The sequence below is a fragment of the Mustela putorius genome, unplaced genomic scaffold (assembly GCF_011764305.1).
Source record: "Mustela putorius furo isolate JIRA1106 unplaced genomic scaffold, ASM1176430v1.1 tig00003862_pilon_pilon_pilon, whole genome shotgun sequence".
NCBI classification, from domain to species: domain Eukaryota; kingdom Metazoa; phylum Chordata; class Mammalia; order Carnivora; family Mustelidae; genus Mustela; species Mustela putorius.
The window spans coordinates 446,698-464,569 of NW_025422014.1; the positions used below are offsets into that span (position 1 = coordinate 446,698).

Sequence of the window (17,872 nt, forward strand, 5' to 3'; positions counted from 1 at the left end):
TTTTATTTATTTATCAGAGAGAGAGGGGGGAGAGAGCAAGCACAGGCAGACAGAATGGCAGGCAGAGGCAGAGGGAGAAGCAGGCTCCCCGCTGAGCAAGGAGCCTGATGTGGGACCCGATCCCAGGACGCTGGGATCATGACCTGAGCTGAAGGCAGCTGCCTAACCAACTGAGCCACCCAGGCATCCCGATTATCTTGTTCTTATCCTTTCTCTCATTGATATGATATATCATGTTGATTGATTTGCAAATTTTGAACCACCCTTGCAAACCAAGGAATAAATCCCACTTGATTATAGTGAAAGAATTTTTTAATGTATCATTAGATGTATCATTGGATTTGGTTTGCTAATATTTTGTTGAGGTTTTTTTTTGCATTTCTGTTCATCACAGACATTGGCCTGTCATTCTCTCTCTCTCTTTAAACATTACAAATAAGATTTATTTTTATTTGTTACAATTAAGTGTCTGAACTTTAGATAGATCCTTGGATTATTGGTTCATTTTATCAGCTCCTTCAACTTTAGCACTTGTCTTATCCCCAGTAGCTTTTCCAGACTACAGATTTCACCAAGAAACTCCACTTTGTTTGTTGAGAGAGAGAGAAAGTGTGTGAGCAGGGGAAAGGGCTCCCAGGTGGACATTGAGCCCAATGTGGGGCTCAGTCTCATAACCCTGAGATCATAACCTGAGCCAAAATCAAGAGCCAGAGGCTTAACTGATGGAGCCACGTAGGCACCCCACATTTTATTTTTCTAACAAAGTCATCACGGAGTGGATAAATGGGCTGACAACACTTTCTATGTCTTTTCTGATTCTATTTGGAATCAGTTTATTGACTACTTCTTTCAAGTCATTTGTCTGCACCTCTCAGGTCATGATTTCCATCATCTTTTTCCAAATTTGGCAGACCTGTTTGTACTGAGCATAAGAGGTTTTCCAAATCTAATTGTTATACTTTTTCAGTAAAACCTACAGAAACTAGACAAAATAAATAGCCACTGATAGTCTTGACATCAACATAAGCTTCAATCATGATCTGCCTTTTTTTTTTTTTTTTTTTTTTTTAGCATGAAGTACATTTTGTCACAGGTAAGATCCATGGCATGAAAATTAGTCAGGCAGTGTTTTCCCTAGACATCCTCAGTAATTAGCTTGAATTTTCTAAATGTAATTTCATCATTCTGCAGATCAGTAAGGCTCACTTCAAAAAGAATTCCCTTGAGGCCATTAGATGTGATTTTGGTTGCTTGAGTTCTTTTGACTGTTTTTTTTTTTTTCACCCAATATATCTTATATTGAATGTAGGTGGTGCTTTCACATCAAACCAATTTTTCTCAGAAAATGGATCAACCACTTTATTCTTGCCTCCCATTTTGCTGCCTTTCATAAGGTGTTTGTTTTTGTGGACTACCGTGGTACTGCTCAGGGAGCCAAAAGCCTGTAATTGTCTCTTTTTTTTTTCTTTCTTTCTTTCTTTTTCTCTTTCTTTCTTTGTTTCTTCTTTCGTGTCTTTATCTTTTTTTGGTATGAGAATAATGCTGACCTCATAGAATGAATTTTGAAGTTTTCCTTCCTCTTCTGTACTTTGGAATAGTTCAAGAAGAATGATTAATGATTCTTCTTAAATATTTGGTAGAATTAATCTGTGAAGCCATCCAGTCCTAGTCTTTTGTTTGTTGGGAGGTCTTTTGTTTTGTTTTATTTTTTTCATTTTTTTAAAAGATTTTATTTATTTATTTGACAGAGAGAGAGATCACAAGTAGGCAGAGTGGCAGGCAGAGTGAGAGGAAGGGAAGCAGACTCCCTGCTTAGCAGAGAGCCTGATGTGGGACTCAATCCCAGAACCCTGAGATCATGACCTGAGTCAAAGGCAGCGGCTTAACCCACTGAGCCGCCCATGCACCCCATTTTTTGTTTTTTGCCTATTTTTGGTTTTGGTTTTTACTGATTCAATTTCTTTGCTGGTAATCGGTCTGCATAAATTTTCTAATTCTTCCTGTTTCCATTTTGTTAGTTTCTATGTTTTTAGGATTTTATCAGTTTCTTCCAGGTTGTCCAGTGTGTTGGCAGATAACTCTCATAATATTCTATTATAATTGTATTTATTTGCTGTTAGTTGTTATTCTCTCTTATTTGTGATTTTATTTGACTCATTTCTCTTTTTTTTTGATAAGTCCAATTAGAGGTTTATCAATTTTATTTATTTTTTCAAAGAATCACCTCCTAGTTTCATGGATTTATTCTATTGTATGTTTAGTTTCAATATAATGTATGTCTGTTCTATTCTTTGTTATTTCATTTTCAGTTGTTTCCATGTAATTCTTTATTTATTCTTTTATTTCATGGTTGATCCATTCATTGTTTAGTACTGTGTTATTTAACCTCCATGTATTTTTGGTCTTTATAGATGTTTATCTTGTTGTTGACTGCTAGTTGTATTATGTTGTGGTCAGAAAAGATGCATGGTATGACTATTCATTCATTCATTTATTCATATTTGGTGAAGGCTGTTTTGTGACCTAATATGTGATGTATTCTAGGGAATGTTCCATGTGCACTTGAGAAGCATGTGTATTCTGCTCTTTTAGGATGGAATGTTCTGAAAACATCTTCCAAATCCATCTGGCCCAGTGTATTATACAGAGCCACTCTTTCTTTGTTGCTTTTCTGTTTAGATGATATATCAATGGACATGAGTGAGGTGTTAAAGTCCGATACTATTATGGTATTATTATTTACATTTGTTAGTAATTATTTTATGTATTTTGGTTATTAATTCCTTATTAAGTATATGGTTTGCAATTTTTTTTCAATTCTGTATGTTGTCTTTTCATTTTATTGTTACTTTTGCTATCGAAAAATATTTTAGTTTAATGTAGTACCACCTATTTTTTTAAATTGTGCTTTAAGTGTCATATCAAAAAAATTCAGTGTTAAAACCCATGTCAAGAATTATTTTCTTATGTTTTATTTTAGGAGATTTATGGTTGTACTGATGGTTTACACTTAAGCCCTTAATCCATTTCAAGTCAATTTTTGTGTGTAGTGTAAGAAATGGATATAGTTTCATTCTTTTGCACATGAATATCTCGTTTTTCCCAGCAATGTTATTAAAGAGACTGTTTTCTCCATTTAGTATTTTGGCTCGTTTGTCAAATATTAATTAACAATATTTAGAATTAGTCTACAAATATATGTGGCTTTCTTTTCAAAGTCCTAGTTTTGTTCTATTGATCTGTGTATCTACTTTTATGTCAGTAAAATACTGTTTTTTTAAAGATTTTATTTACTTATTTGACAGAGAGAGATCACAAGTAGGCAGAGAGGCAGGCAGAGAGAGAGGGGGAAACAGGCTCCCCACTGAGCAGAAAGCCCAATGTGGGGCTCAATCTCAGGACCCTGAAATCATGACCTGAGCCAAAGGCTTAACCCACTAAGCCATCCAGGCACCACAGTACCATACTGTTTTGATTACTATAGCTATAAAGTATAGCTTAAAATCCAGAATTGTGATACGGTATTTTTTTTTCTTCTTTCCCACTTTTACTTTGGTCACTTTGGGTTTTATATGGTCCCATAAAAATTTTAGTTTTTTTTTTTTTTTCATTAAAAACTCACACTGAGGGGTGCCTGGGTGGCTCAGTGGGTTAAAGCCTCTGCCTTCAGCTCAGGTCATAATCCCAGGGTCCTGGGGTTGAGCCCTGCATGGGGCTCTCTGCTCAGCGGGAGGCCTGCTTCCCCCTCTCTCTGCCTGCCTCTCTGCCTACTTGTGATCTCTGTTTGTCAAATAAATAAATAAAATCTTTTAAAAAAAACTCACATTGAGATCTTGAGAAGTTTGTACTGAATGTGCAGATGACTTTGGATGGTACTGATATTTTAACAGCATTGGTTATCCAATTTATGAACATAGGATATCTCTCCATTTATTTGTGTCTTCTTTGATTTATTTGATCAATGACTTGTTTTCAGAGTAGAAATATTTCAACTCCTATGCTAAACTTATTCCTAAATATTTTATTATTTTTAAAGCTATTCTAAATAGGATTGTTTCCTTCATTTATTTTTCAGATAATTTGCTGTTAGTATATAAAAAAAACACTCAGGGATATTGCAGGTTTAGTTCCAGACCAACACAATAAAGTAAATATCACAATAAAATGAATAAGATGAACTCACAAGTGCAGATATATTTTGCTGGGCTTTTCTTCATTGGGAAACTTTTGATTATTGATTCAATCCCCTTACTACAATTGGCTGTATTCATACTATTTTCCCAATTAGTCTTGCTTGTGTCCGATCTAAGTTTTATTACTTTATTCTATCTACTAACTCTGGACTCAGTTTGTTCTTTATTCCCAGTTCCTTAATCCATAAAGTTAGGTTGTTCATTTGGGATCTTTCTTCTTAACAGAGGTAATTATTGCTAAGAACTTAGCTCTTAGATCTGCCTTTTCTTCATCCCATAAGTACTAGCATGCTGTGTTTCCATTTTAATTTGTCTCAGTATACTTTTAACTTTGACCTTTAACTCATTAAAGGTCATTAATTCATTAAAGGTCATTCCATTAGTTGTTCATGAGAATATTGTTTAATTTCCATGTATATGTAAATTTTCTAGTTTTCCTCATTATTGATTTCTAGTGTGATCAGAAAAGATACTTGGTTTGACTTCCATCTTCTTGAATTTGCTAAGACTTGTTTTCTGACTGAATATATTGCCTATCCTAGAAAATGTGCACTCAAGAAGAATGTTTATTCTGTTAATGTTGGAAAGAATGTTCTGTATATGTCTATTAGGTCCTTTTTGTCTATCATACTGTTAAATCCACTGTTTTAATTCTCTGTCTCAACAATCACATCATTGTTGCGAGTGGGGCAGGGTTAAAGTCCCAACTATTATTGTATTGCTGTTTATGTCTCTTTTTAGTTTTCTAAGTTATTTTTTTTTATTATGTTTAGTTAGCCACCATATAGAACATCATTAGTTTTTGATGTAGTGTTCAGTGATTCATCAGTTGCATATAACACCTAGTACTCAACCCAACAGGTGACCTCCCTAATACACATCACCTGACTACACCATCCCACTATCCCCTCCCCTCTGAAACCCTCAGTTTGTTTCCCAAAGTCCAGAGTCTCTGATGGTTTATCTGCTTCTCTGATTTCTTCCTCTTCACTCTTCCTTTCCTTCCCGTATGATCCTTTGTGCTATTCCTTATGTCCCACATATGAATGTAACCATATAATATTTGGCTTTCTCTGCTTGACTAATTTCACTTAATAATCCCCTCCACTTCTTTCCATGTCCATACAAATGGTGGGTATAAATCTTTCTGATGGCTGACTAATAATCTATTGTATATATGTACCACATCTTCTTTATTCATTCATGTGTTTAAGGGAATCTTGGTTCCTTCCATAGTTTGGCTACTGTGGACATTGTTGCTATGAACATTAGGGGGAATGTACTCCTTCTTTCACTACATTTTTATCCTCGGGGTAAATACCTAGGTCCTAGGTTTGCTGGGTCCTAGGGTAGCTCTATTTTTAACTTTTTAAGGAACCTCCACACTGTTTTCCAAAGTGGCTGTACAAACATGCATTTCCACCAAGAGTGTAAGAGGTTTCCCCTTTTTCCACAGCCTCTACAACATTTATTGTTTCTTGCCTTGTTAATTTAAACCATTCTGAACTGGTGTAAGGTGGTATCTCTTTGTGGTTTAGATTTGTATTTCCCTGATGGCTAGTGATGTTGAATAGTTTTTCATGTGTCTGTTAGCCATTTCTTTGTCTTCTTTGGAGAAGTGTCTGTTCATGTCTTCTGCCCATTTTTAAGCTGGATTATTTGCTTTTTGAGCATTGTTTGAGAAGTTCTTTATAGATCTTGGATACCAGACCTTCATCTGTAATGTCATTTGCAAATATATTTTCCTATTCTGTGGGTTGCCTCTTTGTTTTGTTGACTGTTTCCTTTGCTGTGCAGAAGATTTTTATCTTGATGAAGTCCCAAATGTTCATTTTTGCTTTTGTTTCCCTTGCCTTTGGAGATGTGTCTTGAAAGAAGGTACTGTGGCAGATGTTGAAGAGGTTACTGTCTATGTTCTCCTCTAGGATTTTGATGGAATCTTGTCTCACATTGAAGTCTTTCATCTATTTTGAATTTATCTTTGTGTGTAGTGGAAGAGAATGGTCGAGTTATATCATTCTACATGTGGCTGTCCAATTTTCCCAGCACCAGGAAATGTGCTTTAAATGTTGAAAAAGAAAAACAAAACTGGGGACATCATATTGCCTGATTTCAAGCTTTATTACAAAGCTGTGATCATTAAGACATCATGATACTGGCAAAAACAAAACAAAACAATTGAACAAACAAATAACCCAGACACATAGGCCAGGGAAACAGAGTAAAGAGCCCAGATATGGACCATGAACTATATGGTCAAGTAATCTTCAACAAAGCAGGAAAAAAATATCCAATGCAAAAAAGACAGTTTCTTCAATAAATGGTGCTGGGAAAATTGGACAGTTATGTATAAAAGAATGAAACTCAAACATTTTCTTACACATTACACATTTCTTATACATTTTCTTACAAAATGTGTAATTTTTTACAAAATTTCTTACAAAATTTATTACACATTTTCTTACAAAAATAAACTCAAAATGGCTGAAAGACCTCAATGTGAGACAGGATTTCATCAAAATCCTAGAGGAGAACATAGGCAATAACCTTTTTGACCTTGGCCACAGAAAGTTCTTTCAAAACACATCTCCAAAGGCAAGAGAAACAAAAGTGAAAGTGAACTGTGGGGTATTCATCAAGATAAAAATCTTCTTCACAGCAAAAGAAACAATCAGCAAAACTATGGAATAGGAGAAGATATTTGCAAATGACACTACAGACTGAGGACTGATATCCAAGATCTATAAAGAACTTATCAAACTCAACACCAAACAGAACAGACAATTCTCCAATGAAGACATACAAATGGCTAGCAGACACATGAAAATTACGTTCATCATCATTAACCATCAGGGAAATTCAAGTCAAAACCACACTAAGATTCCACCTTACACCAGTTAGAATGGCAAAAATTAGCAAGGCAAGAAACAACAAATGTTGGAGAGGATGTGGAGAATGGGGAACACTCTTACACTGTTAATGGGAATGCAAGTTGGTGCAGCCACTTTAGAAAACAGTTTGGATGTCCCTCAAAAGATTAAAAATAGAGCTACCCTATGACCTGACAATTGCACTATTGGGTATTTACCCCAAAGATACAAATGTAGTGAAAAGTAGGGCCATATGTACCCCAATGTTCATAGCAGCAATATCCACAATAACCAATCTAAGGATAGGGCTGAGATGCCCTTCAAAAGACAAATGGACAAGGAAGATGTGGTCCATATATACAATGGAATATTACTCAACCATCATAAAGGATGAATACCCAACTTTTGTGTCAACATGGATGGGACTTGAGGAAATTATGCTGAGTGAAAAAAGTCAAGCAAAGAAAGTTAATTATCATATGGTTTCACTTACTTGTAGAACATAAGGAATAACATGAAGGACCTTAGGAAAAGGTAAGGGAAAGAAAAGGGGGGCAAGCCGGATGGGGAGAGGACCCATGAGAGACTGTAGACTCCAAGAAACAAACTGAGGGTTTTAGAGGAGAGGGGATGGGTGAGCCTGATGATGGGAATTAAGAAGGACACATATTGCATGGAGCACTGCATGTTATAGATAAACAATGAATCTTGGAACACTACATCAAAAACTAATGATGTATTATATGGTGACTAACATAACACAGTAAAAAATAATAATTTAAAAATAAAATAAAATCTAATTTTTCTGATATAAGAATTGCTACCCCAGCTTTCTTTTGAGGTCTGCTGGCATGATAATGGTTTTCCATTGCCTCGCTTTCAATCTGGGGGTATCTTTATGTTCAAAATCAGTCTCTGATAGACAGTATAAGGATGGGTCCTGTCTTTTATCCTATCTGCAACCCTATGCCATTTTATGGGAACATTTAGGCCTTTTGCATTCAGAGTAACTACTGAAAGATATTTAGTTCCATCATATTGCCTGTAATGTCCCTGTTCTCTGTAAATTATTGGTGTATATTACTCTTGAGGTGTTTCTTCTTTTATAGAATCCCCCTTAATATTTCATAGAAGTCTGGCTTGGTGATCACATATTCTTTCAGTTTCTGCTGATCCTGGAAGCTCCGTGACTCTCTGCCCATTCTGAATGACAGTGTTCCTGGGAAAAAACATTCTTGGCTGCATGTTCTTCTCATTTAGTACCCTGAACATATCTTGCAAGCCCTTTCTGCTTTACCAGGTCTCCGTGGACAGGGCTGATGTTATTCTGGGAATAGAATGGGTATAGCCATTGGGTAAGAAATATCTTCCTCTAGGTGCATGGGTAAGAAATATCTTCCCCTCGGTGCTCTCAGGCTAGCTTCCTTGGCTCTAAGATTAACAAGTTTTATTATTATACGCAAGGGTTTTGGTCTATTTTTATTGATCTTGGGAGAGTTCCTCTCTGCCTCTGGGACACGAATGCTTGTCTTCTTCCCCAGATTAAGGAAGTTCTAAGCTATGAATTGCTCAAATATATCTTATAGTCCTTTCTTTCTTGCTTCACCCCCTCAGGTATCCCAATAATGAAACTGGAACATTTCTTGGTGTCATTTATCTCTCAAAGACTGATGTCATGGACTTCTAATTACTTATCCCTATCCTCCTCAACTACCTTCCTTTCTATCAGCTTATCTTCCAGATCACTAATACTTTCTTTCTGTGCCATTTACCTTGGCTGTCAGAGTATCCAGTTTAGACAGCATGTCATTCCATTTATGGCATTTTAATATTTCTTTTTTTTTAAGATTTTATTTGTGTATGTGACAGAGAGATACACTGACAGAACAGAAGCAGGGGGAGTGGGAGAAGGAGAAGTAGGCTCCCTGTTGATCATGAAGCCTGATTTGGGGCTCAATCCCAGGATCATGACCTGAGCCAAAGGCAGATGCTTAATGACTGAGCCACCCAGGTACCCCTGAATATGGCTTCTATTCATTAGATTCCATAATTCCTATAGTCTTTCTTCACTCTTTTGCATTCTCTTTTTAAGTTTCTATTTGAATTCCAGTTCATTAATAAACAGTGTAATATTAGTGGCAAGTGTACAATTTAGTGATTCAACAGTTCCATGTAGCACCTTGTGTTCATCACTAATGCACTCATTAATTGCCCATAACCTATTTAACTCATCCCCCATCCCCTCCCTTCTGATGTTCCACACTTTGTTTCCTATAGTTAAGAGTCTGTTTCTTTGTTTGTCCCTCTCTCTTTTTTTCCATTTGCTTGTTTGTTTTGTTTCTTAAATTCCACATGAGTGAAATCATATGGTATTTGTCTTTCTCTGGATGACTTAATGCACTTAGCATAATACTTTAGCTCTGTCCATATCATTACAAATGACAAGATTTCACTTTTTATGGCTGGATAATATTCGTTTCCATATACATACCACTTCTTTATCCATTCATTAGTCAGTGAACACTTGGGTTCTTTCCATAGTTTGGCTATTATAGATAATGCTGCTATATATATCTAGATTCCTATATCCCTTTGAGTCTGTATTTCTTAATTTTTTGTGTAAATACTTAGTAGTGCAATTGCTGGATCATAGGATAGTTCTATTTTTAAGGTTTTGAAGAAACTCCATCCTGTTTTCCAGAGTGCTGTACCAGTTTGCATTCCCACCAACAGTGCAGGAGGGTTCCCCCTTTTTCCTCATTCTCACCAACACCTGTTCTTTATTGTGTTGTTGATTTGAACCATTATAACAGGTGTGAGATAATATTTCATTGTAGCTTTTTAAAGATTTACTTATTTATTTTAGAGAGAGAGAATAAGAGAGAGAGAGAGCAATCAGCAGGGGAGAGGGAAGAGGAAGAAGCAGAGAGAGAGAGAATCATCAAGCAAACTCCCTGCTAAGCACAGACCCTAATGCAGGGCTTGATCCCAGGACCCTGAGATCATGACCCAAGCTGAAATCAAGAGTCAACCTCTTAACAGACTGAGCCATCCAGGCATCTCTCTCATTAGTGTTTTGATTTGTACTTACTTGATGATAAGTGATGTAGTATATTTTCATGTGTCTGTTGGCCATCTGTAGGTCTTTATTGGAAAAATATCTATCCATGTCTTCAGCCTATTTTTAAATTGGATTATTTGGGTTTTGGGTGCTGACATTTTTATTCCCTCTCTGGATAATTTCAAATACCCCATCTTCTAGATCACTGATTCATTATTCTACATTATCAAGTCTGCTTTTGAAGTGAAAGACCCCTCCCCTAGAAGATAGATAGGATAACTAACCGCTTGTTTGCTTTTCTGTGAACCGCTGGCTTTTAGGCATAAATTAGGTTATTAATTGCTTATTAATTGCTCCTTTGCCCTTCTGTAACTGCTTGGCTTATAGAAATAATAGAAGACGCCATGATGGCATTCCTACCTTCCCCCTTCTGGTTCCCCCTCCCTGCCTCTCTCCTCCCATGGGCGGGCCCTCAGAACCAATCAGCTTGTTCCCCCTTCCCGCCAGCCAATCAGCAAACTCCACGTATGCCTTTTTCAAAAGTTCTAACTGTCAACCAATCAGTTGCGCCCCACCCAAAACTTGTTTGTACCTGTCTATAAAAACCCAGCACCACCCCAGCCGGGTGTGCTCAGCTAGTAGGAGCTGCTGACCACCCGCAGGCGCCTGCATAACAATAAAGAACCTCTTGCTGATTGCATCCAGTGGCAGTGTTGGATTCTTGGGTAAGGGGATCCGCGGGTCTTTCATTTGGAGGTCCCACCGAGATCGGATCCCCTTACCCAAGAATCCAACACTGCCACTGGATGCAATCAGCAAGAGGTTCTTTATTGTTATGCAGGCGCCTGCGGGTGGTCAGCAGCTCCTACTAGCTGAGCACACCCGGCTGGGGTGGTGCTGGGTTTTTATAGACAGGTACAAACAAGTTTTGGGTGGGGCGCAACTGATTGGTTGACAGTTAGAACTTTTGAAAAAGGCATACGTGGAGTTTGCTGATTGGCTGGCGGGAAGGGGGAACAAGCTGATTGGTTCTGAGGGCCCGCCCATGGGAGGAGAGAGGCAGGGAGGGGGAACCAGAAGGGGGAAGGTAGGAATGCCATCATGGCGTCTTCTATTATTTCTATAAGCCAAGCAGTTACAGAAGGGCAAAGGAGCAATTAATAAGCAATTAATAACCTAATTTACACCTAAAAGCCAGCGGTTCACAGAAAAGCAAACAAGCGGTTAGTTATCCTATCTATCTTCTAGGGGAGGGGTCTTTCATTCCCCCCTTTTTCTTTATCATCGATAGAATCTTCTATCCATTCGTCTTGTTCTTGCATATCCTGCCCTTGCATTGAGCTAGTCCGGGGCTCTGTTTGTTTGAGGAGTTGGTATCGCTGTGTCAGTACCATAGTCTGAACAACAGACAGGCGATCTTTAATGAACTGTACTAACCTGTTTAAGACACAAGGACCAAAAGTTAGAATTAATAACAGAATGATGAGAGGGCCCGTTATAGATGACAACAAAGTAGTAAGCCAAGGCAGTCTGTTGAACCAGTTTTCGCGGTGGAGGAGGGTGAAGAGGGGGTGCAAAGCATCGGCCCCTTCTCCATCCTCAGCCAGCCTCCTGCTCCCTCATCATTCCCCCCTGAACAATTTTGACCCTTAAATCTTTAAGGTGGTTGAAGGTGGAAGGTCTCATCTTCTGTAACTTCTTCCTGCTGAATAGGGGCATAGAGCTGTCCCTACCTACTGGGGTCAATATTGATCAGTGGAGGAATGTATAGGGGAGTTACAAAAGGCGGAGGCAGCCGAATCCAGCGCTGACAGTGAAGAGGCGTCCTCTCACACGACAAGGATCATCTGTCATGGTGAAGTCATTGCAGCAATGGAGTCTCGGCACCAAGTAGAGAAACATTGAACAAAGCAACATATTAAGGTTAATGAGGTGATAAAAATGAGAAGCCCGAGAAGGAGATTTGGCCATAGTCCTCCTTCAAACCAGGAACTTAACCAATCACTAAAAGAGAGAGAGAGAGACTTATCCCTAAGACAAATCTGGACCTGATGTGAAGTTATTACAGTCAGGGACTGTTTTATAGTGAGCTTTGAGGCTCTTTTATAGGAGGGCTGTTCCATGCTTAGCTAAAGCATCTATTTGCAATTGCACCTCAACAGAGGTGGCCTCTAGGATAAATATGACAAAGGGGTGAAACCAATAAGAAGACCTTTGAACGGTCCAGGCTTAACAATATCCTGATTACAGAGGATCACTGGCAAGTGAGAAAACTTGTCAAGAGATAAGGGGAGTCCCCCATGGATCATCCAATCCACTCATAAAGAAAGTGGGGTCATCCATTATCTCCACAAGTCCATAGTTAATCTTATGGAGTGTGGTATGGTGGTTTTTAGGCAATTTCATTATCCCAGCCACACATAAGGTGTTAGTTAAGTTATACAATTGTAGGGGAATCAATCCCATTTTCCAGTTGTTTAATCATGTGCTGTGGGGTCTGCTAATATCCCCACAAAATAATAAGATCGACTAAAGAAGCTATTGTGCAACTTCTCTGAAGTCTACCTCAAATTGTTTAGCTTAGGTAAACAAGCATTTAAAGACAATCAAATCTAGAATTTAATATCCATGAAGGTGTGTTACCGAAACATAATTTTTCTCTCTAAAGTAACCCTCATTTCCAGTGATAGCCAAATCAGGACTAATTCACTTGTGACACAGGTCCAGTTTTAACAAACTTGGCCCATTATTTACATAAGCTCAGCAAGAACAGTGAGTGTGATCAATAGATCTTTTAGAATCTGCTTTGCTGGAACTTTGTATAAGGAATCTCTAGGTTGAACTTTTAGTAGCCTCTCCGGGCCAGAAGCCAAGCCCTGTACTTGCCATCAGGCATGCCTGCAATACCTTTGGGTGAATTCCTCTTCCCGAGACTGCACCTACCAAGGAGTGACATTCTTTACTCACCTGGTGAGGCTGCTGGGAACTCTGTAAGCAAGGTATCAGGCCAAGAGTCCCAAGGGGCTTTATGGCTCCAGGTTTCACAAAGTCAACCTTAGTTCCTTAAAGCTGTCTGGTCATATATGAGTCTTTTCTAATATGACATCCCAGTCAAAGCCTTGGTAAAATAACCAGTTTCCAATGGTGTCCTGTTAAAGGAGAACAGATTCTTATTGAACTTATGCAAATGACTGATTGCCATGGAAGAATGAATACTTACTGAGGCCTTTTGGTTTCAGAGGGTTCAGATAGAGAGAAAATTTGAATGCCTTGAGCACTTTTACATCTCTGTAAGTTACAGATAACTAGGAGGAAGTATCCCTAGTCTGGAAGAGCAAACATTAGAGAGAGAACCAGCAATGTTCAAAGTAAGATAAAACATTAAGAGACATAACATTATCATCTTTATTTCATTTAGTCCCATATTACTAATTCTGGTGAATGCGGCTTTAGTCAGTTTTGGAAATTCTTAGCCATTTCAGTTTTAGGATTTTCAAGTATATCAAATATCTGTATTTGTCCTGAAAGTCCTTAATAGGAATCTCCTGAAGATAAAACTCATTTTACAAGAGAACTAAAACAATTATAAATGCCAAAAACTCAGAATGGATATGGTTAGAGCTAAAGAGACATGGGAGTTTACAATTTAGCTGCAAGGAAATCAGGTTACAATTTCTGTGACACATAACATTCTCATAATTACAATATCAAGCGATGATCTCTCAAAACATTAAAACTTTAGAAAGTGTATAGAATTTCTAGAATAGTTATAGTATTTTCCCAAATGTAATCCAAGGTTTATCACTGGTTCAGTAGTACTTTATGAGCAACTTTATATATCAAGGAAAACCTGAGTTAAAGAGATTTACAATCTAAATCTTGTCAACATTTGCTAGAATTTTATGAAGTTTTAAAGCACATATGCCTAAATATAATTAGGGATGTTAAACACCTGATAAAACTGAACATAGAAGCTCGTTTTTCTGGGCAGGCAAAGAGAAAACCATTTACATTTTCTTAACAGATCAATTGATCTAAGAAAACATTGTCCTTTTGAACAGAGAATTTCAGTCTTGTACCAATGTACCTTTAAAACCCATTCATTTCAATCTTAATCCATTCTTGACCATAGCTAAAATTCCTTTTCTGAAGATTTCCCTTCACAAACCTTCTACAACTTTCCTTTGCATTCAGGTTTTGTCCCAAGCCATTTCCTTCTAAACAACCATCTCATTTAGGACAAAATTACCTTCCTTTACCTTCAACAAAATGTATTCCTATTCCTTAAATCTTTCTTACATATCTCCTACTTTCCTACATACAGAGTTTCCTTTTATTTCCATCAGTCTTAGTTACACTAAGCAGAACTTTGTATTCTTAGAAACACCTTTAGTTATTAACCAATTGTGAACTGCTACAACAGAATTCTTCAGGTGGCAAATTTATGAATCAGTTAAGTGGCAAACAAGTTTACCAACAGATTTAAATACTCTTAGTTTCTTTGCAGTAAGAAGTCAAAAAGCACAAACCTACATCCAGTAATTAACGACCTAGCATTTTATCCTGCTTGGTTAAGACCTAGATGTCCACAGTTTAATTCCATTTGTCATCCAAGCAAAACTTTAAAACTTTCAGGTTACCAAAGACTTTGAAAGCTATTTCAGCAATTACCCATTAGAGATTTGAGACAGACAATTAACCATCAGTTTAGTTATTCCTTTGCTAACAAATTTTAACAAGTAACACAAGCTTATCTGACCTTCAGTAAACTGATAGAATAAAAGTTTCACATTTACTGCTGTAACTTCAAGGACAGGTCTTATCTTAATTAAATTAATAAACTTAACTTAGTTCCAACACTGATTTACATTCCACCTGGGCCCACTCCATTTTTAATGTTTACCTGAGACATGGTTGGGAAGATCTGGAGTGGGGGGGGGTGTTCTTCTTGCTCCTTGACAGTGAGGAGAGAAGGAGCTGTGGTGCATGATCTAGAGGCCAGTCATGCAGGCTGCACGCACGCTGGTACAGAAATAAGAGAAGAGGGAAATAGAAGAAACAAAGTGCTGCCAGGAGGCAGAGAAAGGATTCCCGGTTTCGGAGCTCATAAGCCCCAACAGAGGAGCAGACGCCATGATTTCCCATCAGCCAGCAGGGAGGGGTTAGGCAGTCCAAGTCAGGCCAGAGAACACAGGGAAACTTCCCCGAAACAAAGAGAGTTTTGGCAGCTGCTTGGGAATATTCCTTATAGTCTCTGTCTCGAGTTAGACCAACCCCAGTTGGCTCCAGTAATAGCCATTTACATGGGAAGTGAGTGAGGGAGAAGCCCCATTTTAGAATCAAAGAAAACACCAAGAACAACGAGTAGAACGCACAAAACAATTAACAAAAAGGTCGCTGCGCGGTTTCGGTATACTACCGAAAGAATGGTTTCCACCGGCCCAGGGGAGCCTCGAGGTCTCCCTGCGGTGGACAAACTCCGTCCAGGGCCGAGGGGTACCTCTGGAATGGACAAACGGATATAACCCTCGGCAAGCTGCAGGGCCCCAAAAAAACGGGCCCCTCTGATCCCTGGGGCGTCCCCCAGGGTGGCAGGGGAGAAGTCCGAGTTTGTCAACTCCTTCTCAAGCTGCCTACAAAATACAAAGCAACAACGCGCGCTGTTGTACAAGCACTATACCGCTACCTGCAGTATAGGCCAAACAGAGGCCTACAAACGAGAACACGAGACTGGATACAAACGAGAACATGAGACAGGAGACAAGAATGCTGGCCAGCTTACCTCCCGGTGGGAGTCAGCTGGATCCGTGGGCAGGAGTCCGATGATCTCGGTGGGACCTCCAAATGAAAGACCCGCGGATCCCCTTACCCAAGAATCCAACACTGCCACTGGATGCAATCAGCAAGAGGTTCTTTATTGTTATGCAGGCGCCTGCGGGTGGTCAGCAGCTCCTACTAGCTGAGCACACCTGGCTGGGGTGGTGCCGGGTTTTTATAGACAGGTACAAACAAGTTTTGGGTGGGGCGCAACTGATTGGTTGACAGTTAGAACTTTTGAAAAAGGCATACGTGGAGTTTGCTGATTGGCTGGCGGGAAGGGGGAACAAGCTGATTGGTTCTGAGGGCCCGCCCATGGGAGGAGAGAGGCAGGGAGGAGGAACAAGAAGGGGGAAGGTAGGAATGCCATCATGGCGTCTTCTATTATTTCTATAAGCCAAGCAGTTACAGAAGGGCAAAGGAGCAATTAATAAGCAATTAATAACCTAATTTATGCCTAAAAGCCAGCGGTTCACAGAAAAGCAAACAAGCAGTTAGTTATCCTATCTATCTTCTAGGGGAGGGGTCTTTCAGAAGCTATTGAATTTTTCAATTCAATCAATGTATTTTCAGCTCTAGAATTTTGGGGAGATAGTTTCTATGTCTTTGTTGAGCTTTTCACTTTGTTGCTGCATTGTTTCCTTAATTTCAATTAGTTGTCCCTGTCTTTGTGTTCTTCTAGTTCACTAAACTTCTTTAAGAGAATTATTTGTCTGATAGTTGACAAATTTTCCTTTGTTTATGGTCTGTTATTGAAGCTTTTTTAGTTTCATTTGGTGCTTTCATGTTTACTAGATTTTTCCTTATTTTTTAAAGGTTTTATTTATTTATTTGACACAGAGAGAGAGAGTGATCACAAGTAGGCAGAGATGCAGGCAGAGAGAGAGGGGGAAGCAGGCTCCCTGCTTAGCAGAGATCCCAATGTAGGGCTCAATCCCAGGACCCTGAGATCATGACCTGAGCTGAAGGCAGAGGCTTAACACACTGAGCCACCCAGGTGCCCCTTTTCCTGATTTTTTGATTCCCTATGTTGGTATCTTTGCATCTGAGTGAACTGTATCCTCTATCAGACTTCATGGGCTCACCTTGGCAGAGACAGATTTTCACCTGTCAGATCAAGTTTGGCCTCTGGATATGTCTTCTGCTAACATCCTTCAGCAGGTGCGGCTTGCTGTAAGAGTTTATTTTGGGCCAAGACCACTGACTGAGCTCTGAGGTAGGAGAGGGTGCTACTGGCTGGAAACAGTTTGATACACCTATTGACCTGGTTCCCTGCCTAAGCGAGGCTGTAGGATGGGCTCCACATGTTTCCTGGGTTCCCTGGTAAGACTTAACAAATGGATGCAACTGAATACTACATTCAGTAGCAAATGGAGCTATGAATTAATTTCTCTGTACTGGCATGGCACAGGACAGACCCCAGGGTCTCCAAAGATCATTGTTTGGAACCCCAATTTGGTGAGAATGTATATTAAATCACCTACAAGATGGGGTCACCAGTTTTGTTCCACAGATAGGCAAAAGCCATAGACTGTGCTCTCTGTTAAAGTGTCATTGTAAGCAAGGCTGTTGGATGGGCTGCACAACTTCCCATGTACTCTCATTATGCTGCCTAGTTGGGAGGGCTAATGTATGGGGCTGTGAATTAGTTTCCTTACCAGGGCACAGTAAGATAACGTCGCTATGGCTAAAAAGGTTATTTGTGGTTTTACTTCAAGCCAACCCATCTTCCAAGTTTCCTGGCCAAACAAGGCCACTCTGCTCCACAACTGTTCCTGCTAAACTCCCTTCTTGAGTTTCACTGGGCTTTTCAGCTTTCCATATGTTCTGATAAGCATTGTAGTTTCAGCAGGGATAACTTCACTCAACAGTAGGTGTGTCTAAGATTCAGTTCCCTCATCTGGGTGGGATGAGAGGCTCAAAACTAAGCA

At 39.0% G+C, this 17,872-nt stretch overlaps 1 pseudogene; it reads right to left on the reverse strand.

Annotated features, from left to right (window-relative positions):
- Window positions 1-476: 476 nt before the first annotated feature.
- On the reverse strand, window positions 477-17,668 carry LOC123387816 (annotated as a pseudogene).
- Between the last annotated feature and the right edge of the window lie 204 nt (window positions 17,669-17,872).